Source organism: Giraffa tippelskirchi, chromosome 3 (assembly GCF_054371585.1).
Source record: "Giraffa tippelskirchi isolate mGirTip1 chromosome 3, T2T-mGirTip1v1.2.pri, whole genome shotgun sequence".
NCBI classification, from domain to species: domain Eukaryota; kingdom Metazoa; phylum Chordata; class Mammalia; order Artiodactyla; family Giraffidae; genus Giraffa; species Giraffa tippelskirchi.
In genome coordinates this window covers 142486706-142503135 of record NC_137277.1, presented here as the reverse complement: position 1 = coordinate 142503135, position 16430 = coordinate 142486706, and positions in this window count along the sequence as shown.

Genomic DNA, 16430 nt, shown 5'->3' with positions numbered 1-16430 from the left:
ACTAGTCAAGGCTATAGTTTTTCCAGTAGTCATGTATGGGTGTGAGAATTGGACTCTAAAGAAAGCTGAGTGCCGAAGAATTGATGCTTTTGAACTATGGTGTTGGAGAAGACTCTTGAGGGTCGCTTGGACTGCAAGGAGATCCATCCAGTCCATCCTAAAGGAAATCAGTCCTGAATATTCATTGGAAGGACTAATGCTGAAGCTGAAGTTCCAATGCTTTGGCCACCTGACGAGAAGAACCGACTCATTGGAAAAGACCCTGATGCTAGCTAAGATTGAGGGCAGGAGAAGAAGGGGATGACAGAGGATGAGATGGTTGGATGACATCACTAACACGATGGACATGAGTTTGAGTAGGCTCTGGGTGTTGGTGATGGACTGGGAAACCTGGCGTGCTGCAGTCCATGGGGACATGACTGAGTGACTGAACTGAACTGAAGGGAACATTTCATGCAAAGATGGGCACAATAAAGGACAGAAATGGTGTGGATCTAACAGAAGCAGAGGATATTAAGAAGAGGTGGCAAGAATACACAGAAGGACTATACAAAAAAATCTTCATGACCCAGATAACCACAATGGTGTGATCACTCACCTAGAGCCAGACATCGTGGAATGCTAAGTCAATTGGGCCTTAGGAAACATCACTACAGACAAAGCTAGTGGAGGTGATGTAATTCCAGTTGAGCTATTTCATATCCTAAACGATGATGCTGTGAAAGTGCTTCACTCAATACGCCAGCGAATTTGGAAAACTCAGCAGTGGCCACAGGACTGGAAAAGGTCAGCTTTCATTCTGGTCCCAAAGAAAGGCAACTCCAAAGAATGTTCAGACTACTGCACAATTGCACTCATCTCACATGCTAGCAAAGTAATGCTCAAAATTCTCTAAGCCAGGCTTCAACAGCATGTGAACTGTGAAATTCCAGATGTTCAAGCTGGATTTAGAAAGGGCAGAGGAACCAGAGATCAAATTGCCAACATCTGTTGGATCATCAAAAAAGCAAGAAAGTTCCAGAAAAATATCTACTTCTGCTTTACTGACTATGCCAAGGCCTCTGACTGTGTGGATCACAACAAACTGGAAAATTCCTCAAGAGATGGAAATAACAGACCACCTGATCTGCCTCCTGAGAAATCTGTATCCAGGTCAAGAAGCAATAGTTAGAACTGGACATGGAAAAACAGACTTGTTCCAAACAGGGAAAGGAGTATGCCGAGGCTGTATATTGTCACCCTGCTTATTTAACTTAATGCAGAGTACATCATGCGAAATATCAGGCTGGATGCAGCACAAGCTGGAATCAAGATTTCCGGGAGAAATATCAACAACCTCAGATATGCAGATGACACCACCCTTATGGCAGAAAGGGAAGAAGAACTAAAGAGTCTCTTGATGAAAGTGAAAAAGGAGAGCGAAAACGCTGGCTTAAAACTCAACATTCTAAAAACTAAGATCATGGCATCTGGTCCCATTACTTGATGGCAAATAAATGGGGAAACAATGGAAACAGTGGCAGACTTTATTTTTGGGGAGTCGCCAAAATCACTGCAGATAGTGACTGCAGCCATGAAATCAAAATACGCTTGCTCCTTGGAAGAAAAGCTATGACCAACTCAAACAGCATATTAAAAAGCAGAGACATTACTTTGCCAACAAAGGTCTGTTTTAGTGAAAGCTGTGGTTTTTCCAGTAGTCATGTATGGATATAAGAGTTGGACTATATAGAAAGCTGAGCGCCAAAGAATTGATGCTCTTGAACTATGGTGTTGGAGAAGACTCTTGAGATTTCTTGGACTGCAAGGAGATCCAGCCAGTCCATCCTAAAGGAAATCAGTCCTGAGTGTTCATTGGAAGGACTGATGTTGAAGCTGAAACTCCAATACTTTGGCCACCTGATACAAGGAACTAACTCATTGGAAAGACCCTGATGCTGGGAAAGAGGCAGGAGGAGAAGGGGACAACAGAGGATGAGATGGTTTGATTGCATCAACAACTCGGTGGATATGAATTTGAGCAAGCTTCAGGAGTTGGTGATGGACTGGGAAGCCTGCCATGCCTCAGTCCATGGGTCAGAAAGAGTTGGACAGAACTGAGTGACTGAACTGAGCTGAACTGTTTGAAGAAATATTAGAATTGGAGTTAATATTTGGGAGGTTCCTAAAGGAATGTTATAGTAATTTGATTGCAATCAAATGAATGTTTACAGTTCATGGAAGGAGACTATGTGAACTAGATTTATCGAAACAATCAGAACAGTTAGAAAGTACTGGGTCCTATGTTGCTGAAGGATTTTTGCCAAAATAAGCTCACAATAGTTCATTGAAGACAGTTAATAATATTATGAGAAACAATACTAACAAGTAATTCAATAAAATATAAAGTGAAAATATGCTTAATAGTCTAAGGGTCTATATTATTTTGGAAATAGTATACCTTTAAAGCCAGGAATTCAAGTTTCTATTGTCACTTACCAGTAATGAGGCCTTGGAAAATTCTCAGGCTTCAATTATTATAATTCTAAAATGGATTATAAGAATTACTTTATTAAATTTGTGTGAGGATTACTTGAAATTAAATGTATGTCAAAGCATTTTTTAAACTGTAAACCACTATGTCAATGCTATATTTTAATGCTGCCTTTACATTTACCATTATGAACAGCATCATATTTACTAATTATATCGTGACCTATTCAGTCAAGGGATAGAAACCTGCCGTAAACCGATTTAGATTAAAAAAAAAGAAATAATGACAATTTTAGATATAGCTGATCCCGGTTCTCAAATAGTGGAAAGGCAAACATATTAACGTGAGGCAGATGTTACAGAGAGAATGAGCAACATCAAAAGTCTTCTTATAACACCAATAAAATGGACAAACTGCTAGTGTGAATCAGCAGGGATTAAAGACAAGAAACAAATTGTCTGCAACATTTGTGAGAAAAGTACAGCATTAGAAGTATTGAAAAAATTAATCAGGTAAAAGTGGATATTTTTGGTAACTCATATCAATAAATTTGAAGATTATATAAAATTTAAGAATCCTTAGAAAAATATAATTTATCAAAAATTATTCAAGAAGAATGAGAAATCTGTACAGTTCAAAGCAATTAAGAGATAGAGCGAGTGGTCAAAAATTTCTCACAAAATTGGCATATCTTGCGAGTTCTAAGCTTAATTGTTTTTTTTTTTAATTAACTGATTTTATTTTTGGTTGCACTGGGTCTTCGTTGCTGCATGAGGGCTTTCTCTAGTTGCCGCGAATGGGGGCTACTCTTCACTGGGGTGCCTGGGTCTCTCCTTGTAATGGCTTAGTAGCTGTGGCTCACAGGCTTAGTTGTTCTGCAGCATATGAGATCTTCCTGGACCAGGGATTGAACCTGTGTCCCCTGCATTGATAGTTGAATTCTTTAACCACTGAATCACCAGGCAAGTCCCAGCCTAATTGATTTTGCCAGTGAGTTCTGTCATTTTAAGATGACCAAAAACAATTGGGAATACTCCTTAACTTGTATAACAAGACTAGTATAACTTGTTACCCAAACCTGTAAGGACAGTATTAAGGCCAATCTCATTTGTGAACACAGATGAAAAATTTATAAAGAAAATAGTAGCAAAAAGAATCTCTATTTTTTTTTAAAAGAGAGTAATATATTATGACAGAGTTGGGTTTCTCCCAAGGTTTTAATCTTAGTTTAACTTTAGACAATTATTAATAATTAAATTCCCAACATTATTGGATTACAGTCTTATCAATAGATGCAGAAAAGGCATTTGATAAAATTTTATATCCTTTCTAAAAGGAATAGTAAGCAAACTAGAAAAAGTATTTGGTAACTACAATGAACTTAAATAATGTACTTACTGTTGACAGTGTTGAACTCTCTCCTTAGACTGGTTTATCCCTTGCCACATCTAGACAACATTATATTTGAAGTGGTAGCCAGTTAAATAGAGAAAGAAAGAAAAGGATTAGTAAAGAAAACACAAAACTGACATTATTTGTGGTGAAGATTATTTAAATAGAAAACCAGAGGATCCACAAACAAGTTATGATAATTAATGAGTTTAACAGATTTTTTGATTTAAAGTGAATTATTAAGAAATCAATTTGATTTCTACATACCAATAAGAAATAAAAAATAAAAAATTTTTAAATGTCATTCTAATACTGTAAAAACTATCACATATCTAAAACAAATATATAAAAAGCTATGCAGGGCCAACAATGTATGAACTGTAATACATAACTGAGAGACATTAGAAAGATCTGTGTAGAGATATGTACCATGAACTTGGATTTCAAAACAATGGTAATTTACAGCTTGAATATAATTCCAGTGAAAGATCTCAGTAGGGTGTTTTATCCTGTTTTGTTTTCAGTAGAACTTGGAATATAGGTTCTGCAATGCACATGTAACAACAAAGGGCCAAGAAAGGAGAAGTCATATATAAAGAAGTAACTAGTGAAAATATTTTCTCCACAAGATGTCATTTTTTAAGAATAAATTGCAGTAATTAAGACAGAGGTAGACAAATAGGCCAATGGAGTGTCATAGAGAGCCCCCAAAAAAAACCCACACCTACGGATCCTTGATATATGATATAAGTAGCCAGACAGATAAATAAGGATGAATTTTTCAATATAGTTCTGGTTCACTTGTGTATGTATATATGTATGTTTGTATGTATGTATGTATGTGTGTGTGTATTATGTATGTACCCATCTATCCTTTTATCCACCTATTCTCAGCATCTGGTCACCTTTTCATCTATTCATATTTCAATATTTTTCAAAAGATTTGAGATAGCTAAAATTCCTGAAAGAGGAAAAAAAGAATTGAAAGGATCAGAAATTTTCTTTTTAATGTATAAATTGTTATTTCTGTTGGAATAGTCCAAGGATAACAGAAAATCAGGAAAGGGTTTCCTGTGGATGTGAAACGGCATAAATCAGGACAAACTCTGTTTCCTTTGCATGGCCATCCATCAAAAGGATTTGTAGCTTCTTAGAAATAAATTTTGGACAGTACCTTTTAAACTGGTTAGAATTTAAGATTGAGAGATGATTCTATTTGGCAGAAAAAAGGACTAATTGACATTAGAATCATGTTTCCCGATTATTTAGCTTTGTGCTTTTCTGGCGGAATTGAATTGATAACATGAGATTACTGTGACCTTTGCCAGTTTCTAGATCTAGCTAAGTGAATTGTTTTGATTTGTGGTTCATGTGCCAAGGATTTTAGCTCCATAATCATTAACCTATATGGGTCAGATACCCTATTAAATGAGAGTATATATTATCCACAGCAAGTTAGGTATATATTGACTATGTTAGTGCATATTATGCTATTTATTGTAAACTATTGTGTTTATAATCCTTTAGCATTTTGTTATATTTTAGGCTCAAAAATTTTCCAAACTGTGATTCTTTTAGAGAAAACCATTCATTTTTTCTTTAAAGATGATTAGAAATTAGCAAGCTTTTCTTTAGCAGCAAACCATAATCCACATCAGAAGGGACACACACACACAGATACATACTTAAGTATATACATATATAACCTAAGAAAGGAAGCTATTTCAAAGACCTTTCAATAAATCTCTTAAGTTAGATAACTGTACAGTTTTGTAGACAAGAAGTGACCATGGTGCTGGGAATATGTAAAGTTCCATTTGTAGAAACCTTCTAAGTATGAATGATGCCTCACTGACAGTTTATCATTGACAAAACTTCAAAATATTTGAAGACTTTAATATCTGAAAGAAAATGTTGGATTGTATAGGTTAAAAATACTATAGTTTATAGGTGACAACACCTTAAAATTACTATGAACTGAACAGACTATGGCAGATGATATCACAATATCTCTCCAATTTGGCATTTTATGAGAAGACAATTATACTGAGAGTTACATATAATACTGTTAAAATCTTTCAAACAGAAAATTATGACAGATGCAAGGAATTTAAGGGAAGATCTGGTACATACAAAGATGGTTCTCAGAATGGATTTTTGAAGCCTGGAACTTACACACTTTTCAGAGCAAAAGTTTGAAATCTTCCCAGGAGTAGCCAACAGACAGAGTGTGTGTGCTAATTTGCTTTAGTCATGTCCAACTCTTTGCAACCCCATGGACTATAGCCTGCCAGGCTCTTCTGTCCATGGGGATCCTCCAGGCAAGAATACTAGAGTGGGTTGCCATGTCCTCTTCCAGGGGATCTTCTCCTGTGGTTTAGACTCTGTGCTTGCAGTGCAAGGGATGTAGTTTTGATCCCTGGTCAGTTAACTAAGTTCCCACATGTCACTCAGTGAGAACAACAACAACAACAACAAAAACAAAATAAAGAAAACAAAATCAAAAAGTAGAGGGCTGCCTAATAATGGACCTAAAATGTGGAACCGGATAAATACTATATGTAGGGAAGCATTAGGTAGACACCTTACCATCCCGTCAAGGACACTGGTGACTCATACTGTGCAACCATGAAACACTGGACTCAACTATTTCCTGTACCTTAAGATGTAGGTACCAAAAATGCAATAAAAATATGAAAAGTAGTAGGAAAAACTGGGATGTTAGGGCATATTTGTTACTTCATACAGTTTTTAGCAAAATAAGTACGGCACAAGAAAAAGCCAGTCCAAGGGTCACTACTCTAGAGGTAGAAAGAGAAGGAACTTTGCTAAGAGAAAAAATATCTGCCTTGGTCTACACAGTGAATTGTCTAAGAGACTAAAAATTGACAGAATAGCTGAGTCAGATAATTGAAGCAGAAATAAAGAGGACACACAGCAGAAGAAAAACCTTAGAGGACTCTTACACCATCTCTGCTAGACAAGGAAACAGTGTAAAACCAACATCAGATTAACAGTGTGGCCTCTCCAGCCAAGGAAAGTGACTCAACATCATAGCAAACTACTGTACATGTACCAAGGCCAGCAAGATCTTGGCCATTTACTACTCAACATCCCATGAAAAAAATCCAAAGTAATGATGAAATTTCTTAACCCTAAAACACTTCCATCTTACTACTTGACTTCTTTAAGAATCAAATTTATTTGCTCTTTGCCCAGGGTTTTGAAAGGTTTAATGTATTTAAAAAGTTGGAGGGCCACTGAAATGAAAGCTGAAAGAAGTACAGTCACTAGGAGTTCAGTCTAAGCGGCCAAACCCAGATTTAAAGACATGTATGACCCTGTGACACTAATTTCTCTCTTCTCTCTAAGCTTCAGTTTCCCAAGCTTTACTTTAGGGCCTGTCTCTTGGAGTTTACAAGGGAATTAAATAAAATGAGGCATATAATATATTAAAAAATATATATATATTCCCAGGCCCATAGCAAGCAACAGATCATTATTATAATGAGTTCTATTATAAAACATTTATATGGACATGGATCCCAAATGAAGATTAAAAGATAAACTCAAAACTGTTCCTTGGAATTTTTAAAGATATTTTCTTAATTAAAAGATTATTTCTGATAATGGCATATAAGAGAAGGTTATGAGTTATGGCTAAAAAGAGAAGATTCACAGCAACACTCTGACAATTTAATATTAAAGTTTTCATCATTTAAATAGCAGATATGGACTTAAGAAATATAGAACAACAAAGATAATCAGGGATGTCAGATAATAGGAAATACTTAAGGGAAAATATCCTACTGAGGATAGCAAAATAAAACTGGATTGAGAAACTCCTCAAAATTTAACAAAGTTCAATATTCATTTAAAAAGAATGGACTCAATAAACATAAGGCACCGCCAGCAACAAAACAGCAAACAAGACAAAGTTCATGACACAGACTTTGATTCTGATTAACTCAGTCTACAACATTGTTCCCATCACACCAATCCAAAGTCTTCACTAGGGAAAAAAAAGAGGGTAAACAAAATCCTCAGAATTCTTATTAACACAATCTCCATGCTTTTTCCTAATTTCCATTGTTGGGATGGGAAGGGGAGGGAAGGAAGGCAGATAAGAGAGGAGGAGGTTTCACTCTGGGAAAAAGTTGAGAAAAGCCATCCTCAAATGTGGGTGTTCTTCTCAAGAGCAAAATAAACAACTAGAGATTTCCATTTTGATATCTCCCTTTGATATTCTCCAGAAAAGCAAATAAGGAGGAAAAATGGCCATGATCACACTAGCACCAATAGACTGTGACTTAAAGAAACTGAAAGGAATAGAGAAAACAAACTTGAGAGGGAACAGAAAGCTAACTGATAAACAGTGAGTCAATGGAATTCTATAAAACAATGAAAACTCCAACTACATCCAACAACATAAAGAAATCTCCCGAATATAATACTGAGCCAAAGAAAAAATTCATTAAGAGCACATAAATTTAATTTCATGTTTCCAGGAGTACAGAAATTATTTATCATCTGAAAAGTGAAAGTGAAAGTCACTCAGTCATGTCCAACTCTTTGCAACCCCATAGACTATATAGTTCATGGAATTCTCCAAGCCAGAACACTGGATTGGGTAGTCTTTCCTTTCTCCAGGGGACCTTCCCAACCCAGGGATTGAACCCAGGTCTCCGGGATTGAAGGCAGATTCTTTACCAGCTGAGCCACAAGGGAAACCTGAGAATACTGGAGTGGGTGCAGCCTATCCCTTCTCCAGTGGATCTTTCGGACCCAGGAATGAAACCGGGGTCTCCTGCATTGTAGGTGGATTCTTTACCAACTGAGCTATCAGGGAAGCTCAGTTATTATCTACAAACATTTAAATATTTTACTTTCAAACATAAAAATGTATGTTTATTTGCCTATATTTGCTATATGGATTCTTTTTTTCCCAGTAGAGGTCTACAGATTAGTTCCTCTTCAGTTTTTTCATTATTATCAATTGCCATTGAGAAACAAAAACTTCAAAACAACTGTGAAACAAACAGAGGGCAGAATCCTTCAAGGAATCTACTAAGTTGTTTACATTATATTGATGCCAGTCACGTCAGATTTCATAGCAATATTTTTTACAGGAATTTACCTTCATCAAATTTTGCAAAAGCATAAAATTATGTTTTATGGAAACATCTCCCTTGCTTTTACATGTTAACTGAATTTTAAAAAATGCTTAATCAAATAATGTAATCATAACTTCTACAACATGTAAAACATGTTTGGGAAAAAGCACAGCTTAGTCTTGACAAGCACACAACTGAGTTAGTGAAAACAGAATACATGGGCCACAGGTGACCACCACAGGTCATGCTTGTTCTGTTTTACAGATGAAAGAGCATCAGATGATTGGACAGATTACTTGATGACACAAGTCAGCTAAAGTGACATAAGACTGAGATTAATGTCAGAAAAAAATAAAAAAGAAGAAAATGGCAGAAAGATAAATGCAATTAAAGCAAAGATTATTGACTTGGATGGGGTGGGGGAAAGGAGAGCAGCATAAGGAACAGACAATGATTATTCAACAAAAGTTATTTAACCTTAAGCAATGAACTCATACAGAATAATTACATACATAATAAAATTTTGTTTCAGTAAATAAAGGAAAACCTGAATCTGCAAGTAGTAAGCAAAACATATTACAGGCAAATATTAATATAGGCTAAATTAGTAGTAGTCTTTTTTTAAAAGTCTTAATTATACCGAGTTTTCAAGACAAGAAATATTTCCTGAGACACTGAGATACGGAAAAAAAAAGAAAAAATGTGTTATTTAAATGAGTAAAAAATTAAGCTAGCCTCAGAATACTTCTGTGCAATGGCAAAAAAAATAGAATAACAATGTTTACAAATTTCTGAGGTACATAAAATGTAAACTAGAAATTTAGAACCAGCTAAGTATGGTCAACACCGAAATCAGATTGATTATATTCTTTGCAGCCAAAGATGGAGAAGCTCTACACAGTCAGCAAAAACAAGACCAGGAGCAGACTGTGGCTCAGATCATGAACTCCTTATTGCCAAAATCAGACTTAAATTGAAGAAAGTAGGGAAAACCACTAGACCATTCAGGTATGACCTAGAGCAAATCCCTTATGAGTATACAGTGGAAGTGACAAATAGATTTAAGGGACTAGACCTGATAGACAGAGTGCCTGATGAACTATGGACAGAGGTTCGTGACATTGTACAGGAGACAGGGATCAAGAAAATCCCCATGGAAAAGAAATACAAAAAAGCAAAATGGCTGTCTGAGGAGGCCTTACAGATAACTGGGAAGAGAAGAGAAGCGAAAAGCAAAGGAGGAAAGGAAAGATATTCTCATCTGAATGCAGAGTTCCAAAGAATAGCAAGGAGAGATAAGAAAGCCTTCCTCAGCGATCAGTGCAAAGAAATAGAGGAAAACAACAGATTGGGAAAGACTAGAGATCTCTTCAAGAAAATTAGAGATACAAAAGGAACATTTCATGCAAAGATAGGCTCGATAAAGGACAGAAATGATATGGACCTAACAGAAGCAGAAGATATTAAGGAGAGGTGGCAAGAATACACAGAAGAACTGTACAAAAAAGATCTTCACGACCCAGATAATCACGATGGTGTGATCACTCACCTAGAGCCAGACATCCTGGAATGTGAAGTCAAGTGGGCCTTAGAAAGCATCACTACAAACAAAGCTAGTGGAGGTGATGGAATTCCAGTTGAGCTATTTCAAATCCTCAAAGGTGATGCTGTGAAAGTGCTGCACTCGATATGCCAGCAACTTTGGAAAACTCAGCAGTGGCCACAGGACTGGAAAATGTCAGTTTTCATTCCAATCCCAAAGAAAGGCAATGCCAAAGAATGCTCAAACTACCGCACAATTGCACTCATCTCACATGCTAGTAAAGTAATGCTCAAAATTCTCCAAGCCAGGCTTCAGCAATACGTGAACCGTGAACTTCCAGATGTTCAAGCTGGTTTTAGAAAAGGCAGAGGAACCAGAGATCAAATTGCCAATATCTGCTGGATCATCGAAAAAGCAAGAGAGTTCCAGAAAAAAATCTATTTCTGCTTTATTGACTATGCCAAAGCCTTTGACTGTGTGGATCACAATAAACTGTGGAAAATTCTGAAAGAGATGGGAATACCAGACCATCTGACCTGTCTCTTGAGAAACCTGTATGCAGATCAGGAAGCAACAGTTAGAACTGGACATGGAACAACAGACTGGTTCCAAATAGGAAAAGGAGTACGTCAAGGCTGTATATTGTCACCCTGCTTATTTAAATTATATGCAGAGTACTTCATGAGAAACGCTGGGCTGGAAGAAACACAAGCTGGAATCAAGATTGCCGGGAGAAATATCAATAACCTCAGATATGCGGATGACACCACCCTTATGGCAGAGAGTGAAGAAGAACTAAAGAGCCTCTTGATGAAGGTGAAGGAGGAGAGTGAAAAAGTTGGCTTAAAGCTCAACGTTCAGAAAACTAAGATCATGGCATCTGGTCCCATCACTTCATGGGAAATAGATGGGGAAACAGTGGAAACAGTGTCAGACTTTACTTTTTTGGGCTCCAGAATCACTGCTGATGGTGACTGCAGCCATGGAATTAAAAGACGCTTACTCCTTGGAAGGAAGTTTATGGCCATCCTAGATAGCATGTTTAAAAGCAGAGACATTACTTTGCCAACAAAAGTCTGTCTAGTCAAGGCTATGGTTTTTCCAGTGGTCATGTATGGATGTGAGAGTTGGACGGTGAAGAAAGCTGAGCACTGCAGAATTGATGCTTTTGAACTGTGGTGTTGGAGAAGACTCTTGAGAGTCCCTTGGACTGCAAGGAGATCCAATCAATCCATCCTAAAAGAGATCAATCCTGGGTGTTCATTGGAAGGTCTCATGTTGAAGCTGAAGCTTCAATACTTTGGCCACCTCATGCGAAGGGTTGACTCATTGGAAAAGACCCTAATGCTGGGTAGGATTGGGGGTGGGAGGAGAAGGGGACGACAGAGGATGAGATGGTTGGATGGCATCACCGACTCGATGAACATGGGTTTGGGTAGACTCCGGGAGTTGGTGATGGACAGAGAGGCCTGGCGTGCTGCAATTCATGGGGTCGCAGAGAGTCGGACACGACTGAGCGACTGAACTGAACTGAACTGAAGTTGTTATTCTAGAATACAGGCATTACCAAACATGACAGAATTCAGAAAATATAGCACCAAATGTACATGATCATACAACTGAAGCTAAACAAGAGAGCAATTTACATTTCAAAAGTGCAAAAATGACATAAAATGACAATATGATAACCAAACAGTGTCTCTAATAATCTTTTCAATTTAAAAGAAATCTTTTAGGAAATAATTTGTGTTATGAAAAACAAGCTTAGCAATTTCTTTAGCTTACCAATTTTATTTTTTCTGTTAAATTCAATTAAAAGTAAAATTAATGAATTTTTATTGTTAAATAGCACATTTCCCATTATGTCATTTTTATAAAGCTATAATCTGTCTACTCATCTTTCATTATAATGCACGCAAATATTATGAAATTATAATTAGTTAATGTTAACTCAATCATTATTTCTGGGTGGCAAAATTTGAGATTTTTTTCTGTAAGTTTGAACTTTTTGTAATGGGTTTAATAATGCCTCTGTAATGAAGACAGTTAACATGATTACTCTAAAAGAAAAGTTAGAATATACAGGAAATTATAAATACAATAAAGATAAAATTGGGCTAACTGTCCGAAACTTTGCTTTAACAAAGCTCTTCATTTTCAGTAATACTCAGCTGATCAAAATCCTACATCAGACTGCATAGTGAACACACCATTAATTTTTAAAAATAAGTTAATAAAAAAGCAGACTGCTATGCTAGTGGCCAGTCCTGCAGAAGACTTTTAGAAATTTCCCTCATTAATCCCTTGTCAAGCAAAAGTACTAATTGACTCCAGAAGAGAAATTGGTGGAGGAAGAAAGGAAATGGTTTAAGAGGATGCAGAGCTTTGCTCTTTCACAAATCACATGAGTGATTATTATTCTGTGTTACAGACTGAATAACTATAATATACTCTGTTTAGGACCCTATTGTATTTTCCGGTGAGTGCAGGTTTTTCTAGTATTTTTGAGGTTACAAGGCACACTGGGAGCCTTCTAGTTCCAAAGCATATGTTAATGCCATATATTAACAACTTTTCCTATAAATGGAAAGTTAAAAATGAAATTCATTCTAAAAAATTAAATGGTACCTTTTATAGGTGAAAAATAAAGGAAAGCCATTTTAAGTTAGAAAAAAACTGAACATGTCAACACTGTGAAACCAAAAGTTACAGTAGTTTCAAGTTTGAGAAAAGAAGAAGGCTTTTTTATGAAGGGCAATTATTTTTTGCCTTTGTCACAGGAAGAAGACTTATTTTTTAATGATCTGTTTATTTCTAGTGTTGAGCTAAATTTAAGTTTAAATTGCTTTATCTGGGAATATAGTTGAAAAAAGATAAATACTTAAACATCACCTAGGCAAGTTTGGTGACCTCCAATAGAAAAAAAAAAAAATCATTCAAAGGGAAAACAGCTGTGCAAATCTCAGGTCCTTATAGGCCCTGTAAATCTAGTTAACACTCCAGTTAACATTCTAACTATGACTTTGTGTGTGTGCATGCTAAGTCTCTTCAGCTGTGTGTAACTCTTTGTGACCCTATGCAGCCTGCCAGTTTCCTCTGTCCACGGGATTCTCCAGGCAAGAATATTAGAGGGGGTTGCCACGCCCTCCTCCAGGGAATCTTCCTGACTCAGGGATCAAACCCCTGCCTCTTATGTCTCCTGCACTGGCAGGTGGGTTCTTTACCACTAGAGCCACATGGGAAGTCCCAGTTAAATCTATGATAACACATTATGCTGTTTTTTAGAAGACACATAAAGTTACTCAGTTATTAAAAAAAAAAATTATTCACATTATAGAGGTAATTGTTTCTATTGTGTTTAACTATGGTTTACATATTTTAAAATAAACAAAAAAGAAAGGAAAAAGAGGTTCTGGGTGTGAGAAAAGCATAGCATCAATTATTTATATCGGGAATGAATAAAAAATATATCTTTAATTAATTTCCTGTGCCTCTTTAACTTTTGAATATTTACTCTACACTTATAAAATGTCAGACCTAGTGCTATAAACGGAGAAGGCAATGGTAACCCACTCCAGTACTCTCGCCTGGAGAATCCCATGGACGGAGGAGCCTCCTAGGCTGCAATCCATGGGGTCGCTAAGAGTCGGACACGACTGAGTAACTTCACTTTCACTTTTCCTTTCATGCACTGGAGAAGGAAATGGCAACCCACTCTAGTCTTCTTGCTTGGAGAATCCCAGGGACGGGGGAGTCTGGTCGGCTGCCGTCTATGGGGTCCCACAGAGTCGGACACGACTGAAGCGACTTAGCAGCAGCAGCAGCAGCAGCAGCAGCAGTGCTATAAAATGGAGGTCGAGAATTAATAAAAACAGGTACACTGTCTTTATGAGCAAAATTAGAGGAAGGAAAAATACTATCAAAGAAATGAAAGGTAAAATTGTATTTTTGACTAGTGGTTCAACGTGTGATATATAATCCTATGAAGATTTATAATAATGATATTTGACCTGGAAATATTTTTTATTTGATCGAAAGCTATTTTTTGTTTGAAGCTAAAACCTAAGGACATTTTAAACATATTTGTTTCTGATAGCAACCATCTTTGAAATGATAAGGTCTGTGTTGCATTTTAGAAACAACTTAAGTGCAGTTATAGCATGAAGAACTTGGGAAGGGAAACTGAATTATTCCAAGGTTTCACCAAATATATTCACATGTAAAGGTGAACACTCTCTAAAGAGAAAAATTTCCATTGAAATGATAATGCAGTGAACTTTCAAAAGCAAAAGCAACAGAATTCATGTATATGAAAGAGAAGACATTCAAATGTTAAAAAAGGTAGATAAAGTAGGAGAAAAATCTCATACAGTAAAAATTACTCTTTTTAAACTCTGGGGAATTTAAAATCTATCAAGTACTTATAAATTCACTAATAGAAATATAATGTCATTTTAAAAGATGAAAGTATCTTAAATTTCATGAGCAGATTTTAAAATTTATATCTCTTTGATATTTGATTGTTAATTACAGTTAAATGTGGAACAATGTCTAAAATATGATACTTTAAGTAACTTTAAAAGGAGACTAAAGAAATAAATCATACACATGTCTTTTATCTTGTAAAGCACAGTAAACAAGGGTATGGCTGTAAAGCAGATTTAAGTCCATGCTTTCTCCATTAGTAAGTTTCTAGAGACTTACTTAGTTCATCCTCCTCTTGCAGGTACAGATAGGGAGACAATCTTCTAAATGGAGATTTACCTTATAAATATAATTTCTCTTATAAAAGGGTAACTTCTACCAGTTTTTTGAGATTTTTGTGTATCTGCAGTTACTTAAAAATAACTGACTCAAGATAAACCTTATGCCAGAGTCATATTTGAGGGTGCCAAATCTTGCTACCTTTTACTGGGCTTTAGGTACATCCATATTTAGCTTGCTGCTGCTGCTGCTGCTGCTAAGTCGCTTCAGTCGTGTCTGACTCTGTGCGACCCCATAGACGGCAGCCCACCAGGCTCCCCCATCCCTGGGATCTCCAGGCAAGAACACTGGAGTGTGTTGCCATTTCCTTCTCCAATGCATGAAAGTGAAAAGTGAAAGTGAAGTCGCTCAGTCATGTCCGACTCTTAGCGACCCCCTGGACTGCAGCCCACCAGGCCTCTCCGTCCATGGGATTCTGCAGGCAAGAGTACTGGAGTGGGGTGCCATTGCCTTCTCCGCCATATTTAGCTTACAAGAAGTCAAATACGGTTTTGTACTTGCAGTGATCCAAGGCCTATACTCAGAACTAGCGCAGGTCGCTCCTGCTCCCGTTCCATTGGCAAGAACATGGTCATATAAGGACATTCTAGGAATGCTGGGCTGAGAAGTATAGTCTTCAGCTGGTGGGCACTTGGCTCACTATAACTTTATTTCCTACCAAAGAAAGGGAAAGCAGATTGTGGTGCTGTCAGGAAGGGGGAAATTTTCCTTTCTCCCCCTTTCTTCCTGGTCCTTTTGGCTAGTTGAGTAATTAAAATGGCATAAGCTAGATTAACAAAAGAAAATCAAATTTAGTTTTGTATGTATGGGAATGATCTTGGATGGTCTTGGCCTGCAGTGGCTTGAAGCAAGACTTTGGTTCCCAGCCAGAGACTGAAGTCAGGCTGTATCAGTGAGAGCTCTGAATCATAGCCACTAGGCCACCAGGGAGCAAGGCCTTGGCCCATCTCCTGTGTAGAAATGAATCTCTGCATAGAGATGAAAAGTAGTTATATAAGTGTTTATTAGGAGGAAAAACAGTAAGTGTGGGTAGACAGACAGGCAGGCTCAGAGAGAGAGTCATACCTGTATTAGTTTGAATTGCTTTTATGGGGCATTTCTTCTGACTTCCTTTGACCAATTATGTTGCTTTGCCTGGTTCTGA